Raw genomic sequence first — 17,221 nt, 5'->3', positions numbered from 1 at the left:
CCGAGTGCATTAACAAAATAACGTAATAAAATCTGTCCCCGCGGACCTTACTTCCACTTTCCATAGTCTCTTCCCTGTTGCGTCAGTGCGGCTTCTTCCTCTCGTTATTCTTTTTCTAGGTGCCCGCTCGTAAAATCCGATACATTGTGCGACCAACCGTGCCGTATTCGTCATGTCTGCCGACGACTGAGACACGCGATCAACGAGACGAAAGGATTGACCCCGTCCATTGGAACGCCCGCGGTCAGCCCTGAAGTAGCTTCGTCCCTGTCGTTCCAAGCATCGATTCATGGGGTAAGTCGTAATAAAACTCTTTTCTTCTTTTATGCTGAAATTTTTAACGCGATACTACAATTCGGCGTTTTTACTGCCACAAACCATTAATGATATTTTTGCGAAAATCATGGTCACGGATGGAAAGTCTCCTAAATAATAATATAATTTCGCAAATTTAAATGGAAAATGAAATTCAAAGACGTTAGAAGTATTCGCGATATTACCGGGCTTACGAGCAGCCATCGGTGCAGTTCAGACAGTTTTTAGGGTCAACCGAATAACTAATGCAAATACGCTTCCGCGCACGCCATTATTTCACCTCCCCTTTTCATGGTCCTCCCTTAGTCTGGCTGGAGACGAGGATCTTCGTCTCCGTTATCCTCGAATTTCACACTGGTCCCTGCTGTCCCTCTCTCTCTCGTCTCGCCTTTGGAAGAGACATTACGCGAGATCTTAATGCTCTTCGTTATCAATTAAGACACGATCGTCGCAATTAATTCCGTGGCCGGTCTGGGAAACGAGAAGCGGAAACGGCGTCGCGGGAAAGCGAACTAGAGACCACGTTTAGAGCTCCTTGGTCCGGCATGAATATCTCGACGATATGCGCGCGAATAAAGCAGCTCTCCAGAGCATCTTCATTTAACGATTCTGATTAAGCGAGAGCACTTCGGGTTTGTTTCATTTCGCTTGACAATGGCAGCGTTCGCCTTTATTTCGACGCTATTCTTTGAGTCCAATAAGTACTCTTAGTTTCGCGATATCGCGATAGTTGATTTTCTATTCTACTTGAAATAAAATTTTCAAAACTTACGTGAGTGTGTTACATGAAAATTTTTATTTTACTGCAAAAACGAAGTAAATATTTCTTTATAAAAAGGAATATAAACGTAAATTAAAGAATAGTACTCCAGACAGTTGATAAAGAGTGCATCAGAGATGCAATGCAAGTTGCATATCCCCAGGCGACCCTCTCGCGCCATTATTCAATTACATTCTAAAAGTACGTACAAATTATCGATTCGACGAAATTGCTGAAAATCTACCGACATCGATCAGTGCTCCGGTTATTAAAAATAAATCGCGTTACCCCGTAACCAGGAGTAATTACAACTCCCAATTTGTCCGGTACCCAGGAGGCAGCGATGCGACATTACTCATCCACGTCGATGATTCCGCACGCGACAAGATTAATGCAATACGCCGAGTTGACCGGGGATAATTAATCTAAAACTTTCGAGCCACGGACCGGATCGAAACATGAACCGAACCGTTGAAGAATAAAAAGCGCAAAAAAAAGGAGCAATGAAAACGAAGATAGAGAAGGGAAAAAAAAACGAGAGCAAAAGGTGGAGGTACAGGGGGGTACAGAGTTTCCTGAAAGGACGAGAAGGGTTGCGGCTCGAAATTGAATTAATATGCATAGCCTCGCGAGGTCCGTTTAGACGGACGGTGATGGAGCGACGAAATCTATCTTCGACGCGCGTCCCGGTGGCCGGAGAACAAACCTGTAATTTGTCAGAGTGGTGGTCTCTAAGCCCTGGCATTATAATTTACGCCTATGCAGAGAGCAAACTAGAAAGGCAGAGAGAGACAGAGGATTAACAGGGTTGAACATAACGCTAGCTGTTGGTTCTGTAACCTGAATCGATCTGGTTAGAGAGCAGAGTTAGATATTCATGGGTCAATAATGAATTTTGTCCGATACAGTTATCTATGAATTCTTTATAAAATCATGATTCCTTTGTTAAACGTCTGCTCAACAGATTTCCTCGACTTTCATCCTCGATCGAACCGTTTCTTCCTACCATTTGTCCAAGCGACTTCGCGTTTCATTGTTAACCTCGTTACACCGTGTTCTCTCGTTTTTCACTTCCATGTTGCTGGTAGAAATCCAGAAAATAGCAGCACTTGGTTTGCGACGAGTCGTTAAATCGCCCCTTCCTCGACCGGAGGATTTGTCATGTTTCTTCTCGTGGTTGCCGGTATCTTAAGCCGGTTTCTTCTTAAACTCCACGGAAGAAGAGCTTACTATCTCTTTCGGCGAAGCAGCGAGAAAAAAGTCGCGAGACGAGACGACGAGAGGAGAATCCGTTAAATTACAATGGGCATGCGGTGTCGCGAGCGTGTTAGAATGTCTTCGTTCTCGTATGTGCGGAGAGGAAGCGTATCATAAGTTACCGGATGGCGAGAGGGACTCGTGACGTCGTCCCAGTCCATATTTCATGCTTTTGTTCGATTCTGTCGGGCATTATTTTAGGTTACGTCGAGAAATGCTTTCTGGATCGCGGTTTACCGTTCTCTCCTTCTTTTTTCCCTTTTTTTTCTGTTCCCTTGGTTAGCCGATAACCGAGAGGGAGAAATATGTCGAGTTTCCTGCTGGCTGGCCAACCTTACGAGGGCTCTAATGCACCCCCCTTGTTTCAGCCTCAATTTTGTCCTGTACTATCGATACCCGATGTTGTTTGCCTTTTTCTCGACTCAGCTTGGATCCATTGATCGATTAGAATTTCTTAGTTCCGAAGTGTATACTGAAGATTATTAGAAAGACAAAGCACTTGTCGTTTAACAAAATCTATGCTCCCTTTCTTTCATTAATAGTTAAAATGCTTTCGTACAAGAGTAACCAGAATGCATGCGGCGTTTTAAAGTATTTTCGGCGATATAAGGGGTTGACTTATGGCGTGTGACCCTCCACCCCCTGAAAAGAAAACGAGGAGACACCGAGATTCGTAATAAGAGGGAGGAAGAACGAAAGATGAGAAAAGGGAATGGGAGACATACGCGGTGGCGTCTCGACCGGGACGACCGGGATATTGCATTGTGTTTTCTTTCGGGACAAATGATTTACCGTGTTTCCCCTTATATTGCCGCGAGCTACTACAGCCCCGCAAAAACACGTAAGGGGTTGCAAGGAGTCACCGTGAACCGTCGAGGGCGAACCGGCGAGAGAAAGGGGGCGGAGGGAAAGCGAACCGTACGATATGGGAGGTATTACATATTTATGGGCTTCTGGTACGGGCACGGAAGCAAATTTCAGGCAAATCTTGCTCGGAAATAACGTTAGAACCATTCGGATGTAAGGCCTCGACGTTTTCGTAGACGACGAATATCGGCTGCAAGAATATTATTTTTCCTTCGAGGCGGCCGAGACCCGCTCGACGAGCGTACTATTTTTGCGCCACCGCCACCGACGATTTTCGACCGGCTTTATTGCGTGTTAAAGTCGGATATTTGAACCGTTTTTGCCTCGTGGATCCTGATAATCGGGGGTACCGTTCTCTCCCTGCTTATTTTTGCGAAGCACGTGGTTCGTTACGCTCGCGATTGGCTCATTTTTCCGGGGAGAATTTTATTTAAGGAACTTGCGGTCGCGTTAGAGATAGTCTGCCGGTTCGTTTTAGTCTTGATTTTGTCACTGACAGTGTTGAACATATTTTTGATGGTTGAGGGTAGTTGAAATGAAAAACCCAGTTTTCTTTTTTCTTTTTTTTTTATTAAATTAATGTCAGTCGTTGGTATTCCAATTGCAAATACTCTGTACACAAAGAACTCGATAAATTGGTAGACGGGGAAAGTTTATTCGAAGAAGTTTGCAAATTACTTGAGGAGAAAGTTAACTCATAGAAAATTCTGTCGTCGAATCTACGTTTGGATTAGTTAGCTCGTAGAGAATTCTACGGGGCAACTTGCAGGAAATAAGCCAACGGTATAGCAATCATGCAAATTACCATCGGTGATACCGGCATTATTCATTTCCCATCGAAGGGCCACCTTGTGTCGCTTGGTACGATGGGAAGGTTGAAAGCGTGGCAATTACCGTTTCTTTGTTACACACGTTGAAGAATAATAGCGAGACTCGCGCAGCCATCAAGACATTATCGTTAATAGCGTCATTAACGTGAGATATCGGTGTGCATCTTCGAAAAACCGGAAAAGGTTAACCTCGATTTCGTGCCGGCCACCGGAACGTAATGCCTGCCGACTTCCGATTTGTTTCGGTTATATTTTATGCGACAGAGACGGCGGGGACCGTGGGTCAGCGAAACGACCCCAGGGGTGGATCGTGGCTCGCTGCTCGACGAATTATTGAATATTGAGCAGAACCGCTTCTTCATGATCGTCGTCGAGGGAACGAGAAACAATGGCGGCTCGTGATCGCGGCTATAATTTCAGAAAACCACCCCCCTAAGATACGTTCCTTCATCGAAAACGCATAAACCTGTTCCCATACGGGAAGAGAGGAATTTTTATGAAACAAATCAGAAAATCATCAGATAGAGGTGATAGTTTTGAAATAATTTAATGGTAGGATCATTTCGAGTAATTGGAATATGTTTTCTTGCTAAACACTTGAGGCCATTTTCGAGCTATCCTCTTAATTCGTTCAAACGCTCCTCGAACAGTCATTTAAGATATCCTCCTCTTCTGTCTCTCTGGTTTCACTCGAGTAGGCGGTTCGTTGGAATTAGATTCGCAGGCTGAAAAAGGCTGCAAAGCACCGAGGAACGTTTCCCGCGTGCAAGTGGAAAAGCCTCCTCTCCAAGTTTCCTTCCGTGTCGTTTCAGCCAAGCGACCGAGTAATTTTCGATTGCCAAGGCGAAGCGACGGATGAATAAGTAAGAAGATATCGAGCCTCGAGCAGTTTGCGTTCACTTTGTAGTTCGTCCGACTATCTCCGTCTGGCGGATACGTGGCTGCCACGGTCGAAAGGGGTTCGGGGTCCTGCCTTTCCATGGGATGCTCGGCTTTTCGGCTACGGTATGGGGGATGGGTGGGTTTGGGTGGCTGGATACACTGGCACGGGATTTCGCGAGCAATTACGTGATTAAGACGCCTCCGGCTATGCTTGGGGTCTACTAAGTACGTACTTAGGTCTGATCCGTTACCGTGCTAACTGGCTGCCTCTTCTCTTCGCTCCGTTCCGTACCGTTCCGTTCCGTTCTGTTCCCTTCCGTCTCGTTCTGTTTCTCCCTTTCCGTCCTCCTCTTCTTCGTCTCTCTGTACGCGTTTCATGGAGCTGAACGGTTGCCTCTTCTTCTCGCGGAAAGCTACGAGCGTTCAGTTAACTCGCTCCAGCTCTGTCGACAAGGCGAGTCTCAGTTTACCGGAAATTAACTAAATAATTCACGGCTGCGTCTACGTTCCTGTCGGGGATACGCGTTCCCCGCTTTTCCTCCACTCGACTCCAGTCCACGGAGACGAGAATTAAAAAGAAGAAAAAAAGAAAAGCGCCTGGACGCGAGAGTCCATCCAAGCTTTTATCCTTAACCGTGTACGTACGTTTTATGGCCTCGTGAAAGGAGTCCGTTTCGCGTTAGATATTCATTAGGAAGGAGGGACCAACGGTGTCCTGTGCGTCGTTACGAAAAGACGAGAGCTCGTTGGATCGCGTAAAAAAAAAAAAGTTAGACAATAATTGGCTGGACGACGAGTAACGCGGCAGGCTTGAAAACATTTTACGATGCTCTTAATTAACCCGGAAATCAGAATACTGTAGCGGATCGTTCGTTCGTCTTCGTTACTCTCGGCGAGACGCTCGATCTGGCTACGCGTTTAATAAAATATCCCTGGTTAATTATTACCCTGGCTCGTTTCGGTTGCTACAACTTCGGTTTTATACTCGCCCCTTTTCGCGATGCACTTGTTACTCGCGCGATACTTTCACGCCGATTCCCTCGTTTCTCGCGCGATGTTACGTCGTAAAGAACGGATTAAAACGACATGATCCTGGTAGAGTGGTACAGCCACGGGGACGCTGAGATATTTACGGGGTGGTTTCTTGCAGGATGACCGATACAATTACCTACAAAGTTTCACTCCTTTTTTAAACTCCAAGTAGCCAGAATGTTTCTCGTTCGTGTCTTGATTTTTCTCGGCGTGACACTGTAGTTTTTATTTTACGAGATGGAGAATACTTCTGAAACGCGATCACGGAAGTTAGGCTGTATAACTGATTATTCCAGCTTTCCAGCTCGCTGGAAGAAACAGGATATTTACCTTTGTAAATATTGTATACAGTGAAATTTCAGAAAATATCCTACACTCTTCAGAAGATTCGCAAATTATTTAATCTTTAAATTTTCTTTTATAAGACATGTGGCAATGAAATATGGCTAAACTACTGATCCCATCGAAAAATGCTACAAAACTTTTCACTTTAATTTTTCGCGATCTATCCAGCGGTGTTCAGGGTATTTTTTAACACCCTGTGTATATAAAACTTGTAAAAACGAAGCTACCAAGGAACCTCATTTCCCGTCTATTTAAGAGTGTTTAATACGAAGCTGGAGCATAATCTCGATGGAAAGGACGAGAGAATAGATAACTATAAAGCGAGGAGTATCAGTGAAGGAATCGGAGTTCCACCCCCCTTTCTTCCAACGATTTCGACGCGTCGATCCACTTCAAGTGCCTGAAGGGTATATGACGCGTGGCATGGTGTGAACGAGGCCTCATTTGAATCCGAATGGAGACGATTTTCGCAGAAGAGGTTGTCAGTGAAATGGTAGGCCACGAGTGCGAGGGAGGCAGGAAGAACGCCCGAGAAAGAGGGTGAAACGGTTCACTCTACTTTCCGGCGTAACGACGATGCCAGCAATATGTCACCGACAGATATTCCCGCTGCTATTCCGGACGGAGTGCGAACTATTGACCGGAAGCTCATGTATTTCCGTTTCTATATAACATCGTCTTCGCTCGAGTTCCTTTCCATCGACCTGTATACCCTTTCTTCCACCTTCTTCCTATTTTCAATATTCGCAAGCGAAGACCCCCGTATTTATTGACCTATCCTCGGGGGTGTTTCATTTCATCAACTTACATTATCGCGTAGCCCGAGACAAAGAGGCGGATTAAGCGTTCGCGAAGAAAAGCAACAGCTCGAAGCGTTCTGCGAATGTCGCTGTTCGACTATTAGCACTTCACCCCCTCGTTCCCTCCTGCTGTTTCGCCGACGGGGTTATTATCCTGCCGATTTCATAACATCCTTCGAAGATTCCTTCGTCGCCACCCTTTCCACGTTTCTTGGCCCTCTCTCACCCTTGTTCCGGGACACCAAGCCGACACTCGCACTCCATTAAAGTAATGAAGACACCGAGGACGATTCTCTCTGTGTCGTCGCGTCGTGTGACGCTTCGGGCTCCAAAGGGTTTCCTTCCAAGGAATTTATTCCGCGTCGAGGGCTGTTAAACTGAAAACAAACCCAGAGCCAACCCTTTCTCATTTTCCGTGGTCTTCGCGTCTTCGCCTTATCCTCGTGGCCGTATCGTCCTCCGCTTTATCGTTTCGCCGGCTGCTTTGCATCCCGGACATTAAACCGCCTCGACGACCGGCTATTATTCTTAAACTACGATACCCGCTCCCCCGATTACCCTCTAATTCTAATTTGACGTTTTCCAAGCTACTGTCAGCCGTACTTTTAGGTTTCATAAAAACCCACCGTCATGGCACTTGCCGAGTGTCTGCTTGTTTCTTGTCAACGAGGAAAGGGTTGATCGTTGGACAAGCCTTTGGCAACCTCTTTTGTTGCTTATAATTGAGAATTTGATTGTTCGACGGTATGGTTTAATCCATTAGTGAATTTATTTTGAGGAGTATATGGAAATGATTGGACAGACGGGGTTGAAGAAGGTCGAGGGTGCCATTAGAATATTATAATATAATTTCGTGTCTCGTTTATTTCCCTTGTATCTTATGCTTATGCGACATAGAAATTCGTAGTTACACTACTGTCAGTCAAAATGCCGCTTTCGACAAATGGAGAAAGTTCAGCTCTATCAAAGAGGTCACGAACGATTGCTTTTCGATTCACACCGCGCACCTCCATCGAGTCACCGAGCCCGTAAATCTAAAACCGAAGAGATCGAGGGAAGTGCTACATTTCGTACTTGCAACCTCCCAGTTGGATCGGCGTTGATCGATCCGACGGATGACGTGTTTCCAGCTCCTCCAGTCGGAAGCACCATCCATTAGAGCAGCGTGTTTAATCAGAACTCTAAAGTTTCTCGCCGCCACTCTCCGGTCAGCGTAATTGGTCGTTCGTCGAGCGAGCGAGCGAGCGAGCGCGAGTATTTGCGAGCTGCTTTTGACTAAACTCGTGGAAATAAAAAAAAAGAAAAAAAAAGGAAGAGAGGCAGATAGAAAGACGAAGGCAAGTAAGACGAAGGGGGCAAGGATTGTATCGCCCTCGCTAAAAAAAAAAAAAAAAAAAAGAAAAAGAAACGAAGAGAGAGAGAAAGACTCAAGGGGTTGCGCACAGAGTAAACATGTCAAGCACAGTGCCGCCCATTAATTAGAACCCTCCCCTGCTCTCCCTCTTATCCTCTGGCTCTTCAGCAGCGAAAGAAAGAGGCCGAGGGACGACTGGATTCGACGGCGGCGGAGGGAAACAGAGGAGAACCGTATGCTCGGCTCGTTGCCCAACTTTGCCAGTGTATCGCAATCAAATCTATCAATCAATCGCCATCCAATGATTTCTGCTTTGCGAACCTTTTTAGAGTGTTTAATTAATCACGCGACCTCCTTTTATCAAGTTACACTGAAGAAATATTGTAAGAGCCTGGAGCTCGAATGAGGGTTGGATTGACATAGTTAATCAGACATTAAGATTTACTTTAGACACGAAGTCTCCCTTATTTTCAAAAATTCTGAAGCAACCTATAATAACGCAACATTTGGGTGCAATCGGTGTTTCGAAGGTCATACACTCCCCTCTGTAAAAACAGGCAATTTCGTGTTGAAAATGATTTCATCATCGTCGATTAGGGATCAAACGGCAACAAAGAGGGCATAGAACGCGAGATGGCGTACGCTCGTTCAAGTTCACTGTTACTCATCCAGTGTCGAAAAGAATCCATAGAGTGGAGAGGGCTTGCTACGGTCGAATAGAAAAGGGTGAAGCGCGGTTACGCCGGCGAGTCGCAACGACAAAGAGTTTAATTATTTGTAGGAGGCTGTCAGAATGTTTGAGGGACGTCGAGATTCGAACCCTCGTTTAGCAGACCTCTGCTTCCCACGCCTCACCTGTCCGACGGAGATCCTTATCTCCGTTTCCACGGCCAGGGTGCAACGAATGCAACCCTGCCGAGGAATTAATCATTGTTCGCCGTCGACGACAAAATGTTGTCGAGACAATGGGCAGAGGAAATAATAATAATAATAATAATAAAAAAAAGAAAGGAAAAATAATGAAAGAAAGACGGAGGAAGAAAAAGTACGTGTGCACGAGGTACTCGCAATCAAAGGACCCGTGCGGCCACAACGGGGCTGAAAAGGCAACAAAACGAAAGGTCGATAAGTCGTGACTGACGAAGAAAGGAGAACAGGGATTGGAGGTAGGACGACAATATTAGTCGTTCATTATTCCTCGAGCACGTAATTACACAGCCACGAATGGCCACTCGTGAAGGCACGCGACCCACGCGACATATGGCGAACGACGCGAGCCTTATATTCATGCGTACACGTGATCCGCGAGATCCTTCGATCCGCTTCACGTTCTCATCCTGACTCGAATCTCACGAATCTCAGCGCAGGATCGACTATCCTGAAATTTGTCCTCGACATTATTGCTCTTGATCCGCGGCGACTCGGACAAGTTCGTTATTCTTCTTCGAGGATGTAACAATTTATTGGTGTTCATTAGTAGAGTTGCAGTCACTTCTGATTCTATAGCGAGGAATATATAGGATCGTAATTATCGTACCGAATATCAATTTCCTTGCGAATTGTCCTTTTATTCGATTTCAATATACACGATGTATAAAGTTGTTACAATGAAAGACAGAAGACAGGGACGAGCCAGGAGATGGATCCTCGGAATTCGCACGTGATCGTCGTACCTGGCCACGCACGATCGATCGTGGTCACTTTGGACGATTATTCTCGTCCGTGTCGAGGAAATTGCTGCTTTGTGGTCTCCGTTCTCTTACACTGTGCACACACGTGTTTCTACAAGTGTATACATTGTAGAGCTAGTGCAGTCAACTATGGAGATTACACCGGCATTCGATTCTAACATTATTGAGCTCTATCTGGTCCTCCAGTCGCACGTGATTCGTTGGTAATTGAGTTTGTGGTAATGTCCGCGTTTTAAACGGATACGCTACCCCGGATGCGGGAATAGATTGCGGTAGACTTACTATAAGGGTAACTAAAATAAAAGGTAAAACATAATTCTGAGACAAATGACATATTTTTGAAAAATTTACAACGACCCATACCATTTATCAAAATTCCCTCTTGATATAATACATTATTATCAAGAAACCGTGCAATTCAAGTGTGCGAAAAAGAATGAAACATGCCATATAATTTAATTATTTTTGCACAGACGTTTGAAAATAATTACATAGTTACCTTAAGTTGAAAACCCCTTGATACCAGTTAAACGCTTAATTCCTATAAATCTCTACTTTTATTTCCAATCACATTATGCGCAGGTGTTCTTCGTTACACATTACATGAGCATGCAGTTATCTCGAAACCTGTCTGTCAAGACGAGATACTCTTCTAATCTTCAGCAACGATGTTGAAATTATCTATCATATCCTCTGCGAACGCTTCAACTTCAATCATTCCCTTACACCATTAAATCATTGAATAAATCAGCATAATATAGAAGACGCGTAGCTAACTACATTCCCTACACACGTTTCACAGCGGCAACGGGTAAATTGCAATGATCTCGCAATCTTTACATGGATCGCCATTAACGTTGTCGAAGCGAGACTCGCGATTGCTCTTTTCCAAAGGAGGTATCCTTCTTGTTCGTGATTAGTAAACGTTCGTCGATATCGCGTTACAGCTTTTCTCGTCCACCTTACGTCTCGTCGAAGCACACAGCACGCACGCAAATACACGTGGAACACGTGTATCGTTCGAAGGCTTCGATCCAACGCAAATAACCGACGGCTCAAAGTGCAGATAATTGATTGCACCGTCGAACCGGAGCTGTAGATTCTAATGTTAATTGCAAGTGCCACTCGTGGTACGCGGAACGATATTTGATCGTTGATATCGTCGCTGGTGAAATGTTGACATTGCCGCAAGACCCGTTCGCAATCTCGACCCGTAAGGGTTTGTTCTGCTGTGGAACGAAAGGGTGAAATTTCGTATCGTCGTAAATTGAAATTCTCGATATTTTCCTTGTCAGTATCATTTCATTATTTTCTCCATGAAACAACGATCAAATTTCGTTAAAGGGTGAAAGAACGAAGTCTGAGTAGAAGGCAGTCAATCCTTCTTCCAATTACGCCTTTAACTACAATATAATAGTTTTCATTACTTCCATTCCCGAAAGTGATTTTTAATTATCCCCCGGGAACGATTCATCATCCGTTCGTTCCTAACCTGCTCGATTAATGATCCCGCCAAGATCCTGTTCCATATTTATCTCGACCCTTGTTCACGGGTAGCGCTACCCGGGTTGCCTGGTCGAGCAATAAATAAATTTCGTCACGCGATGCCCACAACTCTTCGTCGAGCAGGACGACTCACTCCAGCTATTTCGCGGATCGGCACCGACCGGGCCACCCTCTTCGTGTATTCGTACAACCCCCTCGAGCCCACCCTTTGCACCCACACGCTGGCGTGGAGCGTCCGACTGTAAATCAATTCGGCGCATCGGAGGTATTTCAGTTAAATGACACATGAGTGCCCCGTGGAAGGGTCTACATGTTTTTTTTTTCCTCTTCTTCCCGTCTTTATCGCTCTTTCGTTCCCCGTCCCTCGCGTTTCTCTCGATTTTCCTCTTCTTTTTCTTTCCCCGTTTGGTCGTAGAAAGCCGGCAGCGCAGGATTCTATACGGTTCGGGTATAGAATTGAATGCGACCCATTGTCCGGCGCAGTCTGACCGTACGATATTGCGAGAGGAAGAGGTCGGATGGGAGGGAACGAGAGAGAGAGAGAGAGAGGGAGGGATCGAGAGGAAGATAGGGAGAATCGAATAGGGCGAAGAGGAATAAGTGAGGAGGGCGCCAAGTTTCCCGAATGAAACGAGTGGAACGGGGGCTCGAGTTATGTACCGCGTCCACCCTTGGCCAATGGGCGCGTTAAATTATGCCTTGTCTCGACCGGGACGCTGCATCTAGACTCCCAAATACCCGGTTTCTCGTTGCAAACAGCCGATGTCGCATCCACTGATATTTACACGTTTCTTTCTTTCGACAAGTATTATTCCTTCTCAAAGGAATTAAATTCAAATCCGCCGATCTCAGCAGATAATTATTTCCTCTTCGCAACTACACTATCCGAAATAAATGGCAAATGAAAACGAGATGCGCTACACCCGGGAGCAACATAATTACCGTGCGGTGTTGTAATAAATTATCCCACGCTTGATTCCGTTTCGGGCAGTCCTCGGGCATGTGCGAACAGTTATAATTGACCGATATTATCTGTGCATTCGTTGGTACACGTGTCATTATGATAATTATTATTTCCACCCATTCGAACCCTTTCCAAAATGACGATAATAATTAAAAACACGAAAATGCGTGTAAGTTCTTCCTGTTCTTTATTGCCGGAAATGAAAGCCATCGGATCGATCAACGATAAGGGATCGCGTACGATTTGTCGAAAACGATTCGACCGCGTTTTTCACGGTTCTTCGGCAACGATCCTGGTCTCTCCTACGCTTTTCCTGTGGGAATTCCTGTTCGTGTCCGGTAACGAGTCAGGAAGAGGAAAAGGAGCGAGTTTTATAGGCGAAAGTTCGCGTTAAAAGCGAAAAGACAGGAAGGTAGAAGGGGGTGAGTTTGAGAGAAATAAGGGAACAGCGGGATTCAGGAATCGCGTAATGAGACTCTCAAAATATAGCTAACGACGATTGTCGAGGGTCAGTCTACCGTGCTTTAACCGTAACTGTCTATTTTTATTATTTTCCCTTTCTCCTCTTTCCACCCTTGTTCCAGAGGGGGTAGCTCCGGCTGCTATTCCTTTATCCTCGACCGCCTCGACGCGTCGCGGCGTCGGGGAATAGCCTGACGATAAATTTAAGACGCTTACTGCTTTTCGATGCCGGAGAAACGAAGTCCTTCGGGACTGTCGTCGATGAACCCTCGAAACAAGTCCGTTCGATTTCGCGCCCCGAAATGTTTCGACGTTCCTAAATGTGACGTTAGATTTCGTTCCTTTTCTTCGATAAGAAGGTGGGAATATATTGTTCGTATAAATCATTTCATCCTCTTTTATTTCAAATTCTACTATAGATATTATTTTTTCCCCTAAATGAAAGTCTGAGTTCTGAAGCAAAATCTAAATGTACCGCGTCGCCGACTCTCCGAACGCATTCTATAGTTTCTCTTTATATAACCTAGGAAAAAGTATGGAAAATATTTGTCCATGAAACGATACGTTTTTGATGCTGTTTTTCCATCGGTGCGTCGACGAATCGGATTTTACCCGAGTGAGCTATGAGAAATGAATGGTAGAGATTGAAGCAGGGGAAAAAAATGGCCGCGCTTTCGTAGTTCGTACAAACGGTCCGCTTCAAAATAAAAATTCGCCAATGGTCCGCGCGTCTATGTATATTCGTACGTGATTGATATCGAAAATGCAGTATCCGGGACAAAGTTGTTGGCACCGTTTCACCGATAACGTTCCCCGGTTTTTCTCTCCTTCTATTTTTCGCATCTGTTTGTTATTTCCGCGTCACGAACGAGACAGGATATCGACGCCGTGAAACGCGCGTTTTATTAGACGGAATTTCTAACTATAACGATTCGTACCCGTTGTCCGTTTTCTCTCATTCTCTCCCCCTGTCTCATTCCGACGAAATTGCACAGATACGTCGAGATTGCAGTCTGAAAGAACCGAAAGCGAGCCGCCCCTCAGAAAAGCATCGTGTTCCTATTGTAACGATCGTTGTCGTCTGAACGCGAGACTAGGGAACAGAGATACTGTTCTGATTATTGAAAGCAACGGAAACTTACACTCTGAAAGAATCACCGGTATCGCTATTCAGTCATCGAGTCATTTGATAAATAGCATTCCTGTGAACAAATTTTTTACCGTACATCCACGCTATCCTATGACATCTACCAAGTTTCTTGTCGATCGGTCACCGGTGCCATCCGCACAAATAGCTGAAACGCTGGCCAGAGGAAAAATCTTCCATCGAGAGGATATCTGCGTGAAAATGTTGTCAGAGAGGGTGCGATGTAGAAAGGTAGACTACATTGTAAATTCTACAGGGAGCACGGGGCGATGGATTGAAAAAAAAAAAAAAAAAAAAAAACGAAATGAAAGGTGTAGAGCAGAGAGATAACTGGTAGCAAAGGGAAACAAGAGGGAGTAAACAATAGAAAACGATCGACGGAGAGAAAGAAAGCGGTCCGAGCGTAAGGGATGAAAGTGAGAGGGTAGGATCGATGCAGGGTGGCACTTTCGTACGTAAAACAAGCGAAATGGTTTTGACATGAAGTGCAGGCCACCAGCGGTGGGTGGGGTCGCGAGCTAGGGCAGCACCATTCCATAATCCATTGTGTCCAGTGCCAATTAAACGGTGCTGCCATGCGTATGGTCAGGAACTAACCGGCCGTTCTCAACACGGTCACGGATCTCCGTTCACGCACGTTCACGCATACGAGCGTGTGCGAGCGTAAGAGGAGCGCAGATAGCTGCAGGAGGAGGCGAAACCAGAGGTGGAGGACCACCGCTGATTGGGGAGCATCTGGACCTCTGGACGTACCGGCAATTACCGGACCGGGTTACCTATAACTGTACAACCCCGTACAACGTGCACGCACACACTTCACCCTGTTGACGGACACCGTCCGTGAATAGTGCACAGGCTGTTTCATAAAATCCTCTGTTTCGATATATTGTTTACTCTCGGAGAGGGTTCACGTACGCGGCTCCCAGTGGCGCAAGGATTTTCCTGTTAATAGCTTTTTAGAGGGTGGTAGATTTCAAGTAGGGGATGGATGGGATGGTACTGTGTGTCTTTCATGAAACTAATATTCTTTGCAAAGTAATTAATATTTTATGTGTTTATTTCAAAAACATATTTCTCTCGTATCAGAAATAATTTACATTCATTTTTTAGATTACATGAAAAATTGAAAACGTTGAATTACTTGTTGAAACAGCCTGTACCTGAGGTTAGCACACGTAGATAATTCGGTGGCCGTGAAAGCGGGCTCACGCGGTGCGTTATAATCGCGATGGGTCGTCAGTCGTGCGCACCGGATCAGTGGAATTCCCTTGATTGGTCTGTGCTACCTGATCCAAGGTATATTATCGTCCAGTCCGTTCCCTAAGATCGGCTTTTCTCCGCCGTGTCTCCCCGGGTAGCATTGCGGTTTCTCTCGGTTCTCGTCTCGCGAGTCCTTTATATTCCAGACGTTCGAATTTTCCTCTATCACGATCTGATTGTCTCTGGTTTGTTTGCTTTGATCGCGTTCGAATTGGAAGCACCGGTGAAAAACGGCCATGGTAATATCGTCCCTTGGCTTCGAATTAAAATTCGTTCCGTTTCTGCTTTCGTTCGAACGTTAAATTCTCGTTTCGACGAGTATCTCCGCGCTTGGAATAAAAGGAACGGGGAGTTCGCTCGGATGTTTGTTCTCGAGCTGTTCTCCAACGAGTGGTTCGAGTCGAGCGTTAAAAAGCGCTCGAGAGATTGTAGGAAAATTGGGAATTTTCGATCGAGAAAGAAGGGGAGGGGTTTGTTAGAATAAAGGTTGGATGTAGTTGGACGTAGTAATTTATTCTCTGCACCGGTTGTTTCATGATTTTATCCCCGATTCCTCGTGTCACGAAGCACGCTGTATCTCATCCCGAAGTCGCTCGGTTAAGATCTAAAGCGTATGGAAAATTCAATATCGCGTACACGATCGATCGCGCGCGATAAATCTAGGGAATTTAATTTCGCGTACGTATGTACATGCGACACGTCGATGAAATACGAACGACATTAGGTTCTCGAGTGAGCCGATTAAAGGATTGTATCGAGTAACCCTTCGCGTATTCCCGAATCCCATAACGATATCTCAAGCCGTGCGTAAGTCGACGCGATTGCATTCGCTTTCTCGTTCGGTTGCTTATCGCATCGTGAAGATAAAAAAGAAGCAGTAGTTCCCTAAAAGCATCGAGACGTCTACTTACTAATATCGTGCACGAACACGATCGTAAACAATTAGAAAGAAGGATCGGGGTGGTATGGCGCGTGGTAGACAACGAGTCGCGTTGCATCGGCCGACTCGCATTATAAATGCCAGTAGCGCGTCGGATTTACATTAACAAACACAGATATCGCGATTACATCTGCATCGTGCGACCCGCTGTGCCGCGAACCTTACCGTAATACGTTCGCCACGATGAATGGAGCAATCGTGTGTCAGCGCGAAAACGAGCCTCCAACGAACACGAACTCGATCCTCCGCTATCTCTTCCGCGCATCTTCCAATGCATTTTCGATGGGCAACGATGACGAACGAGAACGGGGCCATTTGCTGGGATCGTTCGAGCCTTTCAGTAATTGTTCCCATATTTCCTGTGAAAATATTGGTGCTTTGATTATTATATTTAGTCAAAGTACCATTGCAGACGTGGTGTTAGAAATTCTATGCAATTGTGAAAAATTCTATATTTTATTCAACATCTCCTATCCAAGGGGCTACTCTAAAATCTAAGGTTCTTCAAAATAAAAAGTTCCTCAACATCATGCGATACGATTTTCCAGTCTAACGTGCTCCGCAGAACACGGACAAACCCGTTTCCTAATAAAATAATAAAAGCCCCTTTCTCGCGGGTAGCAAAACGACCAGCGGGACGTGGTTACGCATATATACATACATATGTATGCATGCACGCGAGCTAAAGTTGGAGAGTAAAAAGAGGCGAGTTCGAAGCGAGTGACTCAGGAGGGTTGAAGAAAAAGAAGGATGAACGCGAGAAGGTACAAGTAACGAGCGTGGATCGGGACACACGTGGTCGAACACGT

At 45.4% G+C, this 17,221-nt stretch overlaps 1 protein-coding gene across 7 annotated transcripts in view; it reads left to right on the top strand.

The window, feature by feature from the left end:
* Positions 1-17,221, top strand: part of LOC114882932 — a 188,063-nt gene that overhangs the window by 97,039 nt on the left and 73,803 nt on the right. For all 7 annotated transcript variants that reach the window (XR_003790504.2, XR_003790505.2, XR_003790506.2 and 4 more), the window contains one exon: positions 120-294. The gene's annotated coding sequence lies outside the window, so the exon portion shown is untranslated. The remainder of the gene's footprint in view (positions 1-119; positions 295-17,221) is intronic.

Source organism: Osmia bicornis, chromosome 1, assembly GCF_907164935.1.
Source record: "Osmia bicornis bicornis chromosome 1, iOsmBic2.1, whole genome shotgun sequence".
Classification (NCBI taxonomy): Eukaryota; Metazoa; Arthropoda; class Insecta; order Hymenoptera; family Megachilidae; genus Osmia; species Osmia bicornis.
The sequence above is the reverse complement of the archived record's forward strand: the minus strand, read 5'-3'. Positions and strand labels throughout refer to the sequence as shown.